The sequence below is a fragment of the Cavia porcellus genome, unplaced genomic scaffold (genome assembly GCF_034190915.1).
Source record: "Cavia porcellus strain 051 isolate PalLab524CR breed Dunkin Hartley unplaced genomic scaffold, mCavPor4.1 scaffold_15, whole genome shotgun sequence".
Classification (NCBI taxonomy): Eukaryota; Metazoa; Chordata; class Mammalia; order Rodentia; family Caviidae; genus Cavia; species Cavia porcellus.
The window spans coordinates 9,401,299-9,419,910 of record NW_026947498.1 but is presented as its reverse complement, the minus strand read 5'-3'; the positions used below and the strand labels follow the sequence as shown (position 1 = coordinate 9,419,910).

The following is an 18,612-nucleotide window of genomic DNA, read 5'->3' as shown; positions in this document are numbered from 1 at the left end:
AAAGCAGCTGGAATTCCTTGATGGTGGGCCCTCCATCCAGTGTCACAGGGAGGCGGGTTGCTCTTGGCACTCTCTCCAGCCCTGGAAAGCACGGTGTGTAGAAGGGGACACTCTGTGATGCAGCACAGAACCTCCATCTCCAGGTTCCTTCTGGCCGTGGAATGTTATACCACGCTTTTGAGTTTTGGAGCTGCAGGTGCCATGGGAATATTATTCTCGATACTGCGCTATGTACGCGTGAATATTCCTGCCGAACTTTCCTCCCCAGTAAGAGCAGCGTGTCCACAACATCACAGCGCTGGCACTTTGCATACCTGGCTGTGTTCTCATGGGCTCAGAAGCCAAGGAGAGGTGGGAAGCCAGGAAGGGTCACACTCACCTTTTATGCATCCAAGTAGGCTCTACCTGCAGTGGGTTTCCATGTCTGACACCACTGTGCAGTTTCCTAGGTCCACTCCGATGTCGTGCTCAGTGCTGTATTACCAGGGGCTGTTTTCCTCCTAGACCAGCTCCCTGCATCACATGAGCTTGCACACACACACACCGTCCTGGCAGCTTTTCTTGAAGGCACCAAGACAAGAGCACTGAGCAAACTCTATTTAACCCCTTTCTCTCCTGACCTGCTTCAAACTTCTTTGATAAAGCAAAGCCTTTGAGGTTCTTAATTGGGAGGAGCTCACTTTTGCAGGAAAGACTGTCACAGCTGTGTGTCTGATTTAAGTCATTCTTTATCACCTCTGTGTGGCATAGCGCAGGCTGCCCTTGACTTATGATTCCCCTCTTCTGTGTGGGTGCAAAGCTTACACAGGTAACCATTCTCTTTTCTGCTGTCAGATATAAGGTTCTAGCATGTACTTGAGATAGGTGATCCTTATTTAAAACAGGCCAGACCTTGTTTCTGCTCAGTTGCAGGCGACTTTAAGCGCTCTGCACACACTTAAGTGAGACTCAGTGAGGGATGATGTTCTCTGGGTTAGGTGCATTGAATGCATTGTTCTCAGTGTTTGATAGGTTTCTGGAGTTTTGGGAGCAGCTATAATTTAAATATAACATCATTCCGTATAGATTTGTTCACTAAGGAATTCACAGGGGACATTCAGAGAACCACTGAATGGTATCGTGTGTGTGTGTGTGTGTGTGTGTGTGTGTGCATTTTAGGACGTCAGTGGCATTCTCTCTAAGTGTATAACTGACAGGTCACCTGCTCTCTGGCTCAAACTCTGTCCAAAGGACAGGGGTCTTTGCCAGTGGGCTGGGCCCTTCCAGAATGGGCAGAGGTCTGTTTGCCTGCCTGGTTTGCCTGCTGAGCAGGGTAGATGGGCACAGGACGCTGAGGTTTGTGACAAGTCCCTTGGGGCACTCAGCCTCCCCATCCAAAGCCCCAGCTCACTGGAATCCGGGTCTCCTGTTGATGCCCGGGGTTAAACGGTTCAGACACCAAAGAGGCCTGATGTGAGCAAAGGCCAGGCTTGGGGTTTGCAAGAGAAAGCAGGTGGAATCCTAAGGAAAAGACAGCCAGCGCCCCGGGACAGCCTCTTCTGCCTCAGATAACTTTTCTCTCTGAGGAAAGCAGGAATCTCTAGGAGAAAATCAGCGAGGATGCTGTAACGGTACAGGAAAGGCAGCAAAGGACCTGAGATAACTGAGCATCTGCTATCTGCGTGGCACGTTTGTAAGGATCATGCACAACTCGTAGAGACTCTGTACCCGGTCCTCACAGCTGTCAGAATAAACAAAATTAAAATTGCATCTCACTTGCATCAAACATCAGCATAGTAGAGCACAATCATGTGAGTAATTTAGTCACAACCGTTCCCTTGCTGGGAACGTGCTGGCCTGCTCGAGCACGTATGAAGACATCAAATCACCGAGGGTAGAATTTCAGTGGCTATACAATATGTACCAGAAAGTGGCCCAGTTGTACCGTTAATATGAATGCAGCAGTTAACGAGGAATTAGGACATTATTGTGGATGCCACTCACGGCTGAGGAACCCCACGGTCACGTCAGAGAGGAGAGGTCAAGGAATTATCTCCCTGATGTCTGCAGTCCTCCTGTGAGGCCCTCAACCAGGAGAACTTTGAAAGTAAAATTTATTCCTTGTCTACTGTCATATGCAAAATGAAGATGATCTTTAAAAATATGAAACAAAGCATATTCAGTGGCAGAGAAGTTCAGAGCTCAGAAGAGAATTCTGGACACCAGCTGGCCTGGGAGAGGTGTGCGTAAAGACTGAGGAAATGTAAGCACTGTACTGCGGGTGCCATAATGGAACCGTGGCGTCACATGCAATCTGCCTCACCTTGAAACACTTCAGAATTAACTCTGCTAGTTATTCTAACCACCTCTCAGCGCCAGCAAACTGTGACGTATGGAATGTGTGGCCGGGCTATGCTACGAAGCTTTTTGCTTCTTTGTGCATATGACCTGCCATTTGTACTACAGCAAGTGGGGGGCTGACGGAATAAGGGGACCGTGGGAGTGGTCTCTACCACATGAAAAGAGAAAACCAAAATACTTCTTATTTCTTTTCTTTTTCTTTTAATGCATGATGCAAACAATTCTCTATCATTGCTAATTCCTGGGTCTGGAGCCGCAAGGAACCTCTGGTTTAGCATGTGTGTCAAACATGATACCCTATACTGCAAAGCAGGAAGAATCTGAAATTTCGGCTAGGGCTGAAATGACTAGTTATGTTTGAAATGATGTTGAAGGTGAGTCCTTGCCTTCCCATTTGTCCCATTATGGGGAAGCCCCCATGGATTCTGATCATCAGCGATTCTGTGTGCGTGTGCGTGTGTGCAGGCCTGTATGCCTGTGTCACCCACTGCTATGTATCAGTTTGTGAAATTAACCTGAATGTCAAAGCTTTGGTTTGTGGGCTCGGAGGACCAACATGCTTGCTCTGTCCCCTCCCTGCCCCAGAATATGCTCTTTGTTGAGAAGAGGAGGCACAGCGACCTGCTGGGAAGTCCCCGTCCAGTGCTGTCACAATGTCTTAGTGTGACGCCAGCCTCTGTCCATCTACTCCTCTAGGAAAGGTCACGCTGACAAGCTGATGTCTGCCATGCTGGCAGATTTTGTACTGTGACTGCAAATGACTTCACAAAGCCTCTGCAACAGTGAAATGTGTATTCTGCTTCATGTTTTCAAGACCACTTCAGCGGGCTCCATTTCCCCGCCAGGCTTAGACCACTGCTCATGTCCCGACCCAGGGCTTTAGGATGAGGACTTTCCAGTCTACATGAGTCATGGTCAGTACTAACACTGAAAAATATTTCTGTGGCTGCTGACGGCTCATAAGTGAATGTAAACCATTAAAAGAGGGACAAATCTTTCTTCCAGCACCCTTTCTTTAGGAGCAGAGAGCACCCATCAAGAAGCACATCTACAGCAGCTGAACGCGCTGACTGTGTAATGTCCAAACGGTCCTTGTCCTCTTGCAAAATTACTCTAAAGATCAGGAGACAAACTGGCCATTCACTGGAAAGGCTGAGAAACTCATAGGACCTTGGTCCCTGCAGCAGCCAAGGAATGCAGTGCACAGGAAGGACATGTCCTCCTCCGGGATGGCTCCTGTGACAGGGAGGTCATTCTCCTCGCCAGTAGGGTCCCAACGGGGGAGCAAGGTCCACATGTGCACCCCACATCCCTGCCCACTTTGGAGAAAGGCCTACAGAGCCAGAGACTGGAGAGAAAGATCTGGATGAGCCAATTAGAAGTCGTCACCATGGCAAAGCCTGTTCCTGGTAAATAAGAGCCATTTTCTCTTTTCTCCATTTCAAGCTTCAAGCCTGCACCACATCTGGGGCTGTTTTCTTGGTTTTAGGTTCTGCTCCCAGGAATGAAGTTGATACAGGGAAATAACCAGGGGTGTTGAGAATACAGCTCAGGCCTGAATTAGTCCAAGACATGGCCTAGTCCTTTTGCCGTCTAGAAGAATTCCTGTGTCCTTCTGCTAAAGGAGGCTACAGTGTCCATGGTGACAGACTGCCAAAAGGGTGAACTGGGAGAGGGGCCTGGGGCAGCTTCCTGACAGGCCACTCAGAAACTTTCAGTTTCCAATCAGCCTCCTCCACACCCCACTAGCTGTGAATGCAATACCGAATCCAGTGCAGTGTGGCCAGCAGGCGGTCATTGGACAGAGCCTCAGGAGCTTTACTAGCAATGGGCAGATGGCCAGGCCAGCCCAAGAGCAGAGGTTCTTCAGCACTCTCAGGTGTGTGCCTTTCATCTGTCAGACCATCTCAGAGACACCCACAGACTCCAATTGTCTTCCAGAACAGGAAGGGTCCAAGGCCAGCATGGGAGCGAGTGACCACAGAGCCCTGTGGGCAGCCCATCCCTGCCCAGCCTCTCTGCCACAGTGGGGCACCATGGAGGAGAAGCAACCTCCGATGTCGCCATCTCCAGGAGCGTGGCAGCAGGTGGAGGAGGGTGCTTCTCCAAAGCTTGTCTGGCATCACGGGCCGGCACTGGACAAACTATATCCTGACCTCCACGAGGTCAGGAAGGCAAGTGGCCCTCAGACTGACAAGCAGCCTGGACCTCAGGACCTGTATGAGCTGGAAAGAGGTGAAGACCAAACAACTCCAGGACCACAACCCGACACAGAGTCTCTGCGCGATTCACCGGGAATGAGTTCTGCTAACCCGAGTTCTGGCGTCCTCCTTAATTAGCTCTGCGCAAGCATCTGATGGTGGAAGCCTCTCACCCAAAGGTGGGAAAGAAAAACTTACGAGAGGAGGTAAGAAAAACACCAGGCCCGCCCTCCACCAACAAGAACCAGAACCCACTGGCCAGCAAATAATCGGAACAAAACCCTGAATGTGAGCAAAAGTAATTCAGTGCAATAAACAGCTGAAGGAACATAAACTAAGTACAGAAAAGGAGACAGAGGCCATTCTCTAAGAGCACAGGAAGGAAGGGAAATTTAAGGTTCAACCATGAAACCAACTCAAAAAAAGCAGGCAACTGCCCAGAAGAAGAAAAACTGGATCAGCAAAACAAAATCACTAGAAAGACCTGTGGCAAGTAAATGATAGAAAGACTTACGACGGTGACAGGCAGACGATAGGTGGACTGTTTGATGAGAGGTAGGAAACAGACAGAGATAGGTGGTAGATAGACAGACAGACAGTCAGAAAGGACAGAGGGAGCAAGGGAAACAGTTAAGGCAAGCCAGAATCTTCCCAGCTGAGTCCTCGAAAACAGAAGGATGTAAAACAACTGAGAAGTGTTAGAAATTTTTTTTTTGTCTTTTTCGTTTTTATCGGTACACAAAACGATCAGTAGTCAAATACAAGATAACTGAATACATAGCTGAAAATGATCTCAAAGCCTAAGGATATTTGGGATAAGTCGGGCATCAAACACCTAATCTATATAGGATTTATTTTACTGTGCTTTAGAAGATAAAGAAGTATTTTACGATAGGGCGAGAAAATTAAAAGTCGAATCGCTTAAAAGAAGAAAGCAGCTAAAATCACATTGATGTCAGACAGTTTTCACGGTAAAATTCTGCAGACGAAGATAGCCAGACACCGTAAAATAAGCAGGCGAGTAGGGTGTTTTACCCAGCCCAAACAGTATCCAACAGAAGGCTGCGGGTCACGTTTTTCAATGGAGAAATAGTCATGAGTTAACAGCCATGAAATCTTCTAGAAAATTAGAAACACACGCAGTAGCTAAGCAAATGGAGACTGCCATGCTAAACTCCAGCTACGGCTATGTATGGGTTCCGGGGTACACACCGCCAGCAGACGCGGTTATTTTAGGGTCTGTAGCAGAAGGAGGGTGGACCCAGGGATAGCAGGGGGATCAGCAAGGGGAGAGCTGGCTGATAAGGCAACGTGGGGATGTCCACTGCAGATCCAGGCGATGCCGAGTGGGTGGTCACCATGTATCTAATTTCTTTTTCCTGTGTGTTTAAAATATCTCATAATAAAACAATGAAAAGGAATTTTTAAAAGCCCAGCAAAAGAGTAAGTTCTTTCCATTTATCCTATGTAGCCAAAGATTCAAATTAAGGCAGCTACGGGAAGAGAAATGGGTTATTACAAATCACAGCAACGTAGAATCACCATGACAGAAACGTTCACAGGAGAAGGGCGATAAAGAAGTAAAAGCTGTTTCTAACTAGAGATCAAACAGAGATCCTTTAATGGTGATTAGGCAATTAATGGAGGCATAAATACAGATATTAGAAAATCCAATAGGAACAGAACCAAGTAAAACTGGACAGTCACCCAAGGCACAGACACGGTCAATCTAATGATCCATTGTTTTGGTGAATTTCAAAGTCTTAAAACATCAGATATAAAGAATGTGGAAAGGAATTTCAGGCGAAGGCACAGAGGACCTGAGGGTCACATGCTTGCCCAACACCAGGGTTAAAAGCTGGAGCTGGGAGCCTTCACGTAACAAAGGATACCCGTCTATGAGGTCAAAGAGTGGGTCCTCAGTAAGAGAGAAGAGAGACCAGTATCCACACTGGTGAAAATGTCACACTGAAGTTAACAGAGAAAAACCTCCAGAGAGTGAAAACACAGGCAGGAGGTTAGCACGGAGAACTTCTGTGGTGCTCGGGCTTTGAACGGAGGAGCTTCGTACTGAGCGTCACTCTCTCCCTGTTTTTATTTTTTATTTTGAGACAGGGTGTCACTAAACTACTAAGGTGCCTAGGCTGGGCTTGAATTTGTGATCCTCCTGCCTCAGCCTCTCAGTATGCCAGGATGATAAGCCTGCGCCATCACACCAGGTTTTGAAGACTCACCCCCCACACTCTGATGGATCAGAAGTGAGAATACCAGAGACTTAACTGACACAGTCTGTTAGATGGAGCTGTAATTTCCTTGATTCTATAACCTGGGGCCAGTTCTCTCACCTTCCTTTCCACTACCCAAAGGGGGAAAACACCTGTTCTGCAGGTCTATTAGGGCAGAAAGAAAAGTTCACTACATTTTTGTGATAGAAATGGTGCAGAAAAAAAATCCTCTAAACTCAGTACAACAAAACTATAATTTACCAGGATTTTCCACCTGGAATTTCATCTTCAGTCACAAAGGAAAATAAAATAGGATTTGAGAACACCTGGAAAATAATATTAAGGACTACAGTTAGTATCAGAACTTAGGAATATGCCAACTACAATCCTCAGAGGAAATCTGCAGTCTTGTACGCTCACATAAATAATAAAAATGAAAACAAATCGTTTAAGCATGCAACTCAAAGAATTAGAAAATCGGTCAATGGAAGTTACACATAAAGCAAAAGGAACAAATTAATAAAAATAAATGCAAAAATCCATGCACTAGAAAACAGAGTAGTGTTAGAACAATTAAAACTATCTACAGCAAAAGCAAATTAATAAAAATACAAACACAAGAATTAGTGGGCTAAAAATAGACTTATGTTAGAATCATTATAAATCTAAAAGTTTAAAATTAATGCATAAAGTAGATAGATTGTTGGCTAAACTAACCAAGAAAAGGAGAACAAAACACACAAAATTAGAAATAAGAATAGGAAATGAATCATAGATAGTAATGAAATTAAATGCTTTAACACGCAACTTGATAAGAGAAGAAAATTAGAGCTATGCATATTAAAAAGAGGAAAATTATCATTATTTGCATACAATATAATTGCATAAATGAAAGATTCATGAGCATCAATTGCAATGCCATTACAAATAGTGAAGATAATTCAGCAAAACGCCTGAACAAAATGTAAGAGGAAAAGTTGCCTCAACAGATCCAAAGGCTCCTTGGGAACTGAGGCTTCCCCCACAAGGGGAACAAAATGAGTCCATGCAAGAAACACACACGCTGGGCTAACGTGCGTCTCTGCTACACAAAGAACACGACAGTAGAGTGGCCAACCCTGTACTGAGGACATTTCTAAATTAATCTGCTCACATTGGACCACACTAACCGGGTGCTAAGCAGATTCTTCTCCAGCAAAGCCCTGCCTGGCTGCCCACTGCACTGTCTGTGCCCTTGGTTCTGAGATTTCCCCAGCGTGTGGGCCCTGAGGACCCTCGGCCTTCCAAGTCCACCTGTAGCCAGAGCCCGCTGTCCACCCCCCATCACACCATCTTGCAGAGCTGCTGTCCCTCCCTTTCCCACCCCTGCTCTTCTGATCACAGGTGGGCACGGCCCGTCCACCTGCAGTGCAGACCCCGCTCCTGGGGCTGCTGCCACAGGGCTGTACCACACCTGCACCTGCGTGATCGCCGCAAACACCGAGTCCTCGGGCCGCTCTCCCCAGGGCGTTCCCACCACGTCTGCTGGCTGCACCCCTACTTTACCAGCAGGCCCCAGAGTGTGAGCACCCCAGTCCAGAAACTTGCTCTGTCTCAGTTCCCAGGACATCACCGCACCTCCTCTCCTGCTTCTGCTTCACCCTAACACGGGGACCACTCCCTGGACATCCCTTGGGACACTTTCTGGACCTTCTGTCTCCCTTCTCCCAGCCAACTCTCCTCTTTTGTCTTAGTCACTTTTTCCATTGCTTGGGACAAAACAGCTGACATGCACTATGTAGAGAGAGAGAGTTTATTTTGGTGGCTATTTCTAAGGTCTCAGTCCAAGCATGGTGGGGCAGATCCCAGGTGGACATGGCACAGCAGAAGGGCCTGGTGGGGGGAGCTGCTCGGGGCATGGCCGCCAGGAAGCAGAGACAGGAAGAGGAGTGGGGAGAAAGATGCACCCTTCCACACTGCACCCCAACAGCACACTCAACTCCCATGGATTTAGAGCCCAAGAATCCTAGCACTTCCACATATACAAGGATTTAAGATGACATTCTAGATTTAAACCATGACACCTCTGAGCTCCAGACCCCAGAGCCCCAATGCCCCCTTATCTTCCCTTGAGAGCTCCACACTACCTCTGAGATGCCAGGGCTGTGCTCGGAGCCTTGATGAGTCCCTGCCTGTGAGGATCATGCTGCCAAAGGGGGAGGTGGGAAGCGAACAGGAAATGGGCACAAGCGATGCACAGAAACCACGCAGCATGTTGGAAAACAACGAATTCTATGGCGAAGAGCAGAGCACAGGGTTAGAGGCAGGTGAACCATGTCACGGCTTCCTAGTCCTGGCCCATGCATAGCTCCCTCACTCTGTCCCCAGGACACTGCAGTAACATCACTCGCTTCTCCATTGTCCCTGCAGGTCCTGTCCAGGATTCCTTCCTCACCTATCAAACCATCAGCCTTCTCCACCCCACTTCCAAAACGTAGCTGCCTCCTCCTGCAGCTCCCTTCCTTTCCCGGACAGCGCCTTGACTTCAGCCCCTGTTTGCCCAGACTCCCCGATGCCCTCCCTCTCCGTCCTTCTCCCTCAGCCGACAAACAGAACCACCTGAACATGGGGGCAACACCAAGCTTCTCCCGGCACTTACAATCCAAATTCCTCTCCAGCACGGCAGGACCAGCAGCGCCCTCCCATGTCAATTTACTCACCCCACGCTCCTCTCTGTGCTGCCCTCTGTACCCTCCAGGACGCCGCTTACGTGTCTTTAGACATTGGGCACAGATGACCCCAAAAGCCACATTCAGAATCAACTGTGGCACCCAGTGTGTTAAAACTCTGTTCGCATCTGTGCAGATCAGTCCTAGAAATAAAGTAATGTGAGGAATTCACTTATTCCAGTCCTGCTAGAGCAGGACACGAACCTTTCAGAGCCCGAGAGCCCAAACCACAACCAAAAAAAACCACACTCAGCACCTTTGGCAACATTGAGGTTGAGCCTGAATGCCCGGCTGCTGGGCGATGCTGGGTGGAAATGGCTCACCCAGGGTGTCTTGGCTCGTGTGGCAACACAGAGGGCTCCACATGTCTGTGGTGGCCCTCGCACCACAGGGTCACCTCCATGGCCCTAGAGAGCACAACCAATCATGTGCTTCCAGTAAGTGCTCCTGCAGCTAACTCTTGAGGCATCTGAAGAAGGACCAGTGACCAGTGACCTCTTGCTCTTGCTCCTGCTTGATTATGAACGCATTTAGTAAAACATATTCTCAGCAGGGCTGTCGTGATCTAAGGTTGTTTGATTTTTCCAAGCACATAAATAAACGAGGAGCATCTCTCTGCTGTTTTGGGTGACAGGATTGTGCCTGGAAAAATCCAGAAAAGGCCATGAAATACACAGGTGTGGTCACAAGAGGTGCAGCGTAGATGAAACTGCTGCTCCACAGAAATGCAGCACCCCTCAGACACACGTGAGCTTACCACAGCTCAGCATGGCCAGGGGCCGGGAGTGACCTCTGCTTTTATAAATAAATAGCGGGTGTGCAGGTGGCCATCTGGGGAGCCCTGCCCACCTGCAGCTGGAGACAAAGGAGCCCGGGCCCAGGCCTGAGAACCTCCCCCAAGTGGGCTCACTCAGCACCCCTGAAACCGTCACAAGGAAACAGCACACTCGTGGGTGCAGGGTTCTGCAGTTCCAGGGCTGGGGCCTAGAAGGAGTCTTGCTGTCTGCTCAGGCCCCACCTCCAGAGCCTGCGCCCCACCATGACAGCTGAGGTGGGTGGGTTTCACATGGACCTCCCAGTAGCCGGATCAGCTCTCTGAATACTGTTCTTAGAATCACTGTCTCCTTATGTGGCCATGACATGGTCTGCCTAGCTTTTCCTGCTTTTACTGACCAGGGAGGCGTGGGATCCTGGGCTGAGGTCACGCTCCTGATCACACGCCTACACCTCAACCAACCCAAAGTGGGATCCATTCCTGTGGAACCATCCAGAAGGGCTTTTGGAGCAGCCAAGGGTAGATGGCAGCGGGCAGGGTCGGGCACAGGGCCTCTGGGGCCTCACATAGCGGTCTGGGGTCTGTTGGTTTCCAGGGATTCTTAGAACTCGGCGGAGCTTGGCTACTGGCACCCCCAAAATTGACTTTGTCCCTGATGATGCAGTTGCACTTAAAAAGTTTTTTCCTGTTTAGTTAACTTGGCTTATATGTTTATTTTGAAAAGCCTAAATTTTTAAGAACTTTAAAATAACTAGATCAGAGACTCTAGAATTAAAGCCCAAAGAGAAATGTATTTGTCTGTAGCCAAAAGTATTTTGGCCACCAGAGGGCTCCGTATCCTCCTGCTCATTGGTTCCTGACCTGTATTTAAGCAATGAAGAAAATAAAGCGAATTTAGAGGGACAGAGGTCACCTTTGAAGGTGAGCTGTTTCTGACACAAATATGCATCAAAAAGATTAAAAACAATGACGTGTGCCTGTGTGGTGACTCCAACACACTAGCTCCTTAAACACACACACACACACACTGAATTTATAAAATACTTCAGTGCTTAATTGACCTTTATCTATAAATTGAAGTTTTTATTATTTACTTCCACATTTCTTCTGAAATTTAAAGAGGCTTGTGTGATGTACTGCTTATGTTCAGCAGTATAGAGCTTGCTGAAGGTGTATATTTAGGAATGTGAAAAACATGAAATAAATTTTGCTATCAAATTGAAAATCATACAAGAGATTTGATTCAGGAAGGGCAAGAATCAAATTTTTATACACACTTGTTTGATATTAAATTTGACAATCTCATATTTTGGGGGGTAATTTGTTAAATTGTGGCACACTGTGAAACGCAGGTGAATTTTTAATAACCTGTAATTCATCTATGAGTGTGCTGAGGAGAAATCACGGATGCTGAATATTATAAGCAATACTTTTAATAGGGGTGGGGACTCCTGTTTCATCAGGAAAAAGCCAGTTAAACAGTAAAATTCTTTATCTGAGAAGGGAAGGGGGAGGGGAGGAAAAGTCACCTCAGATACCCCTGGTGGTTCAGATGCAGAACGGGCTTGGACGCCAGCTCAGTACCCACTGTCGGGAAGAGGAGGGAAAACTCTCCGCACCCAGGCCCAGGTCCAGAGGATGCTCAGCAAGGTCAGGGATACAGGGACCCCTGGAGGAGGCGGGGTGCTGCAGACACAGGCCCTCATGCGTGCACCCAGGACGCAGCCTGTCCGCATCGCGGGGCCCCCGCTTATTCCATGGCTAAGTGGGTACAGCACTTTGGGGTGCTTCACACACGGTGTGGGCACTTCCCACGTGTTAACATGGAGGGGGGGGAGATAGAGACACTTCCTATAATGCCCCAGAGGAGAAAACTGGACAATAAAAGACTAAAGACTTTTCAAATGACTCTTTTAAAGTTTGTCGGTTTAACAATGCAGGCGCGGGGAGAAAGCCACAGCCTGTGTACCGCCCAGGACTGAGCGAGGTCTGCAGATAAAGGCCAGGTGTCAGCAGTCAGCAGCCCCGGCAGCAAAGGGTTAACAAGGAATTATCTCCTTTAAAGATTTTCTTTTATAGTTCTGGGAGAAAAAAGTTCTTTCAAATTTATATATATTTTTGCAAACAAGTTCTTAAAAATGTATTTCCCACACACCCCTTCTCAGAAGGACAGGAAAAAGGGGAAACCCAACCCAGAGGAAAGGGAGAAAGAGCAGCCAGGCTGGGCTCAGGGAAAAGGGCGTCTGCGTGGGGACAGGGATGGGGGGGTGAGGGATGGGTGCAGCCGGCTCTGGCTGGAGGTGGAGAGGGGCCTGGATCCCTTCTCTGACAGACTCGGCCTGCAGAAGGCAGCGCACTCTGCGGTGCGCAGTCTCAGTTCTCAAAATAAAAGCAAGGAATGGAATCACCTTGCACTGTGGCAGGATACCTGCATGGTTAGGGTGGGTTTGACTAAAATGAGGAGACTCCTGGTAGGGTAAGGATGGGGCTCAAGGACTATAGTGCTACTTTGTTGTCACATGAAGCCCTGGAAGCAGGAGTCAGACTGAGAAAAGCCCAAGGAAACCCTACAAGGAGCAACAAAAAGTGGCCCAAGTGACCTCGGGGCGGAGCTGGGGGGTGCAGCCTCCAGTTCTGCTGTTTACTACACTCTCAATGGCTTCAGTGTGAGGTCACAACTGTCTTCACACAGTGTCAGATGCACGAAAAGGAGGCATACAGTGCAACGGAAACACACGACACCCAGGTGCAGGGGCAGACTTAGGTGCACTGCCAGCCTCTGATCAAGACCACTCCCAGAACATCAGGCATCCATCTCTGCTGGTCTACAGATTAAATGAGATGAGCAAGCAGGAAGCAGAGAGGCAGAGTGGCTCATCAACTGGGGACTGGTTTACACAGTGTGCATCACAGTGACCACTGTGCATCCCAATGACCAGCCGTTTTTAAGAGGCAGGAGCAACTGGAACCGGAACAGGAGCTGTTACCTGGGCAACTCAGAAAGTGAAGACACTGAAAGTGATGGTGCTACATGTCCCCCTCTTTTAATTTCCCAGACAAGTCTGTGCTGGACATATTACATGTGACCTCCTGAGACAAAGCCCAACTAGAAGCAGTAACATTACGGCTGTCAGTGGTCCCAGCCAAGGTCCCCAATATTGTCTTATTACAGAGTTTTACCCTAAACTACTTTTCAGGAAGAGACTTAATTTAGGCCTGTATGTTCTACAACATTATTCTGACAAAGTGGTGAAAGAGCTGATCCAATCTAGGAAAGTGTCCAATGTGCCTTGGACACGCATCCAATCTTGATCAAGTGTTTGATTGTTCCGTTCTCTTGGGGGAACTGTCCATAGAGTTTAAGGCAAAAAAACCCCACAGTTAACAGGGTGGAAAGCAATGACTGGGGTCAGCAGAATTCAGGTCAGTTAACAAAAGCCACAGCTAGCAGGGGAGCAGGGAAGCAAGGGCTGGGATAAACAGCCTGAAAAGACACAAAAGTCAAGGGGAATATATATGTAGCAATCTTGTGAACAATGTCCTCAGGCTTCAGTCATGCATGGACTGGTCAGCATTCAGAGCATCCAAAGAAGGACTTTGAGCATGTTGTCTCTTTAAAGTGAGCCTCGGAGGAGGTATGCAGGTAAATTTTCCAGTGGATCTAAAGCTAGATCTCTGAACCTTAATATATACCTGGGTTATATGTGTGTGCTGGAATGTCTACACCTATAGCTGGTCTCTTAACTGGTCACAAGTTGTATAGAGACTTATGTTTTCTATCTGTGTATTTAAATGAAAAGATTCCACTGTAATGTATGGGATCAGGGCCAGTGACACAGATGCTGACACCTGAGCTGGCTCTAGGGGTTCAGGTGCCAGCGCTGCAGCTTCAGCTTGTAGGACAAATGGTAGGGGCAGGTCTGGCTCTGACCTTCCAGGAGTCCTGGGTGAAGATTTTCTGGCTGGGGTTGATGTCTCAGTCAGTTGGATCTGGAAGGGGCTTACGCCTCTGAACTGGATTATTGATGGCGGGTTTCCACGCAGCATTAGGAAGCAGTTTGTTGTGTGGATCATCCTTGCAGGACAGTTTTAGCTGAAATAGTTTTGTCCAAGGTGACCACAGCATACTTAGCCTGTCAGACTTCATTCCTAACAGAGCAACTTCCATCTGTAAACAGGGTGTACTCAGCACCTGTCAGGGAGTTCCGTTTTTAGAACAGTTCACCCCAGTGTAGATATGTCACTGGACAATTGGATCTCAGCATAAGGTGAGTGTGTCAGCTTTCTTGGTCACAAGGACAGGGGCTGTTAAACATGGAGGCAAAGAGGGGGGCTTAGCATCAAACGGAAGTATCTGCACAGGTAGGCCATTGGGCACTCCCGGGGGCTGATAGTCTCAGTAGACATCATTGTTCTTCTGAACTCAAGGAGAAGCCAGAAGCTCTAAGAAATCTGTGGAGTTTCTTTCTTGTAAACAGTTTCTGTCAGATACTGCAGAAGAGCTTTTGTGCCTTTCCAGCAGGCGGGTTGGTGTCATCAATCCGAAGTGAAATGAAGAAAAAGCAAGGTTTGGAACCTCTGGGAGGTTGAGTTCAAGTCTTTCACCAACAGGAACCAACTGAAGTCAGAAGAGGACAGCCTTTATGTCTAGCAGGGGTACCGGCAGGCTGTGGGTGGCAAAAGGCTGAGGCTATCTACACAGAGGGCCATCAAGAAAGCTTTGGCAGCTCAGATATCTTGAATTGGCTTTCCGGATAGGACAGGTGTATTTCAGCAGTCTACAACATTCCTCAGTTTTGAAATCACAGTTCAATTTCTACTTGAGTCTCTCATGGTACGGGATACTGTTTGATGTAGGTGGAGTTTGCCCCAGCATGGAGTTTACAGTGACAGAATTGTGGAGCTCAAAAGGCCAGAGAAACAGGCTGTCTCAGAGTGGCCAAATCTGTTGTCAGGACCTCTCTGAAAATAGTAGGAGAGTTCCCAAACCCTTATGGCAATGAGTAACTGTCTAAAAAAGGTAAAAGTGTTGAAACTGCAGGATGCCAGGTGGTGGTGTTGCCAGCATGGAGATCTTGCCCTAGGTGATTAACAGCTTACCAGGCTCATGTGTCACTGGATGCTTGTGTTTCCTCTGACATTTGACAGCAATGGGGTCACAGTGAGGCAGCAGAGTTGATGGCCAGGCCCAGAGGTGAGGCTTTAGTTTACACCTCTGGGAGGAGAGTTTTCAGAACTTAGGAATGCTGTTATCTGTCTTGGCCTGATGCAGACACCATCTTTTCCTCAGGGAACAGTCCAAGTTGAAAATGTGGGGGTCAATGAGAGGAAGACTGGCTGGCTTGGTGCAGAGGAGACAGGCTTATACAGGAATTCATGTTTGGTGAGATGTCCCCCCCCAGGCTGTAAATTTATGCCTGGTAGAAGGGACAAGAAACAAGAGCCTCAGGTACCCCAGTGATGGTTATTTTTGACAGAGGGAACTTTCAAAGGCAGAGAGCTCTGTTCCATTGTCTACTAGGAAAGTCAGGTTTGTCCTGACTTTTGCAGTGACCGTGGACTCTCAGAGGCCTAATTTGACAGAGCTCAGCCTGTCCCATTTATTCAGGCCTGACAGTTCAATTTTTCCTCAATCAAAATGTGGAACTCAGAGGGAACTGTTGACAGTCACCTCAAGTGGGCATCAGATGGTGCCATCTGAGCAGGAAAGGTATGTATGCAGAAGGCTGTGGAGGGAGGATGAATTCAGGCAATCGCTGGCTGGAACCAGTTCAGCTGGCTGGAAGTAGATAAATTGGAAGTGGGGAGAGAAGTTATGGATTTTGGCAGCAACTGCAGCGGCTGACGAGGGTGCCCAAGTGGAATTCTCAGGAAGAATGTGTCTCTTTTTCATTTTTAAAAAATTCTTTGAGACACAGGGAGTGGTTTGGTTTTATTTTTAACTTTGAAAGAGTCCCTTTCCCTACAATCAGAGCTGTGGGTTTTAACTAATTAGTTTTCATTCTATCTGCCGAAGTGCATGTTGTATACCCTTGAATGATAGCAAAACAGACAAAGGATGGGGTGCCCCTCCAGGAGAGACCATTCAGATGCTCCCTCACAAGGACTATGCCCCTCACATGGACTTTGGTGCGATTTAGATAAAGAGGGTGTGAGGTTCTGTTATCCCACAGAACCGCAGTTGAGGACCCAATCAGCCACTACAGTCAGTGCTTTCCAGATGGAGAAGCCTATTGCTTAAGCCGTCTGTTCCACTCACTCCCATATGCATTCTGCAGTCACTCAGAGGTTATACATTCCAACCCCCTTCCCTTGAGAATGGGACCATTAATCAACAGGAGATGATGAAGCTCTTCTTCTGCTCAAAGTGAGCAGAACTGACCGACTAACTGGGATGCCCCTAGAAGTCTGACCAGAATCAGGTAGGCAGACAAACAGACACAGACTGCATCCTCCCTTTGGGGTGTGATATGAACTACTCTAGTGGGGAGCCAGGAGTTCTCCTTCAGGCCTCTGAGAGGACTCACGGAATCTCAAGGGCATGCTTTCCCATCAGGACCTGGAGAGGTCCTTGCTCCATCTGTGAGGGCCATGACCAGTGACCAAAGAGGTCAGCACAGTCGGCCTTCTCAGTCAATGCACTAGATGGAACGCAAACAGGAACATCAAAACAATACCCAGAACATCAAGAGGCACTGATCAGGATCATTCTGAGAATACCAGACCCTGATCTCTTGTGCTTTAGGGCTTATATGAGATAAGCAAGCAGAAGTACAGAGGCAGGATGGTTTGTCAACTGGGGATGGTTTATATAATGTGCACCACAGTGATCAGCCACTTCTTAGAGACAGAAGCAACCAGAACTGCAAAGGGAACTCTTATCTGGGAAACTAAGAAACACAAGTATGCTGGATATGGGGTGGGCATTTTCTGCTACCGTACAATTCATGGACAAGTGCTGTGATGGACTCACCAGGGGAAGAGTGATGGTGCAATGTGAGCCCACACACTGTCACAGGGAGTAACTGGATAAAAGTATCCCAACAGGCTCAAGATGCTCACTTTTGAATTATGGGCACTGATCAATTTTCAATAATCATCCTATTGCCCTAACAGTCTGTTTTCCTGAGAAACAGTGAAATAATAAGTGTAAATGTTATAATTAAATATAAAATAATTAAATTGATACACCTACTTTATTTATAGTTGAGACACCAAAGGAAAAAAATGTGGTCACATAGTAGATTACAGACAGCTTCTCAACCGGTGAGGTTCTAGCACCTGTGACCAGAATCACAGCTGTCACAGGCCATGCTCTTCCTATCTGGCTCAGATAAGAAGCCCTGGAAAGAGAACTCCCAAGACTCCGGAACTCTGGACTAGAGGCCAACAGAGTATGGAGGCATGGCTGGGTCACACAATGCCGGCTGCCAGGTTGGCGTCTCCTTACACAATGTGCTGCTCATCACAGGGGGGCTCGCAGCTCCAACCTCCTGTCTCCAGCCATTCACCTCTGCACAAAAGCGACTCCTGGTCATGCAACTCCAAGGGTTGCTAAGATGATTAAAACCAACAGAGAACTCAACAGCTTACATCAGCAGTCTGAGAATGCCACAACTACATGAAAAATCCCTGCTGCATTGTTTTGTTTTGCTTAGTGACTTTCTTTTCCTCATGGTTACGCTTGCAGTCTCCCTGCCCCCAGACCTGGCTGTCACAGCCCATGTCATCCAGCCCCTTCTTCACTGCTGTTTCCCTGTCTAATAGTGAGGACCCACCAGGGCAGCTTTCCGAAAAGTTTAGTGTCATCGGCAGGCGCTTTAGGCAATCAGCACACAGGTTCCTCCCGATGCGGAGAGCTTGGCTCTGAGAAAGGGAGCAGATACAACCGAGAAGCAGCCTGTTCCCAGGGCCTCTAAGAAGCCATCTTCTGCAGCAGGCAGGGACAGCTGATCCCCCACCCCCCCAGATCCTGCCCACTCCTTTGTTTCTAGACCATGGAGGAGAGGCACCTCCCATTCTCCCCCTCCCCCCTGCAAGCTGGTGGCATGGCAGGCTGTGACTCAGGTGCAGTTAGTCTTAACTCAGTGCTTTTCAAATACCAGCAACAGACCACACAAGGACTGGGACCAGGGTTCTGATTCTGTGCTAAGTACTTTGCAGAAATAATTTGATCCTCCTCAATAATCTGATTAGCTGGACACTTGTGTCCGCTTCATTGATGAGGAAACCGAGGTAGGAAAGCATTAAAACACATGACAAAGGACATGCAACTGGGAAGTTCTGAGCCAACAACCAGTCGCAGGGAGCTGTGCCCCTGGCCCCAGAAGGTGCATCAGACCCTGGGACTTAGGGGTAGGAGT

At 48.0% G+C, this 18,612-nt stretch overlaps 1 protein-coding gene and 1 pseudogene across 3 annotated transcripts in view; one reads left to right on the top strand and one right to left on the bottom strand.

Annotated features, from left to right (window-relative positions):
- Dscam (DS cell adhesion molecule) overlaps nt 1-18,612 on the bottom strand; it is a 549,020-nt gene that overhangs the window by 274,793 nt on the left and 255,615 nt on the right. The gene's annotated exons all lie outside the window — the stretch shown is intronic.
- The window catches only part of LOC111755234 (RNA-binding protein FUS-like), a 58,312-nt pseudogene continuing 44,076 nt past the window's right edge, over nt 4,377-18,612 (top strand).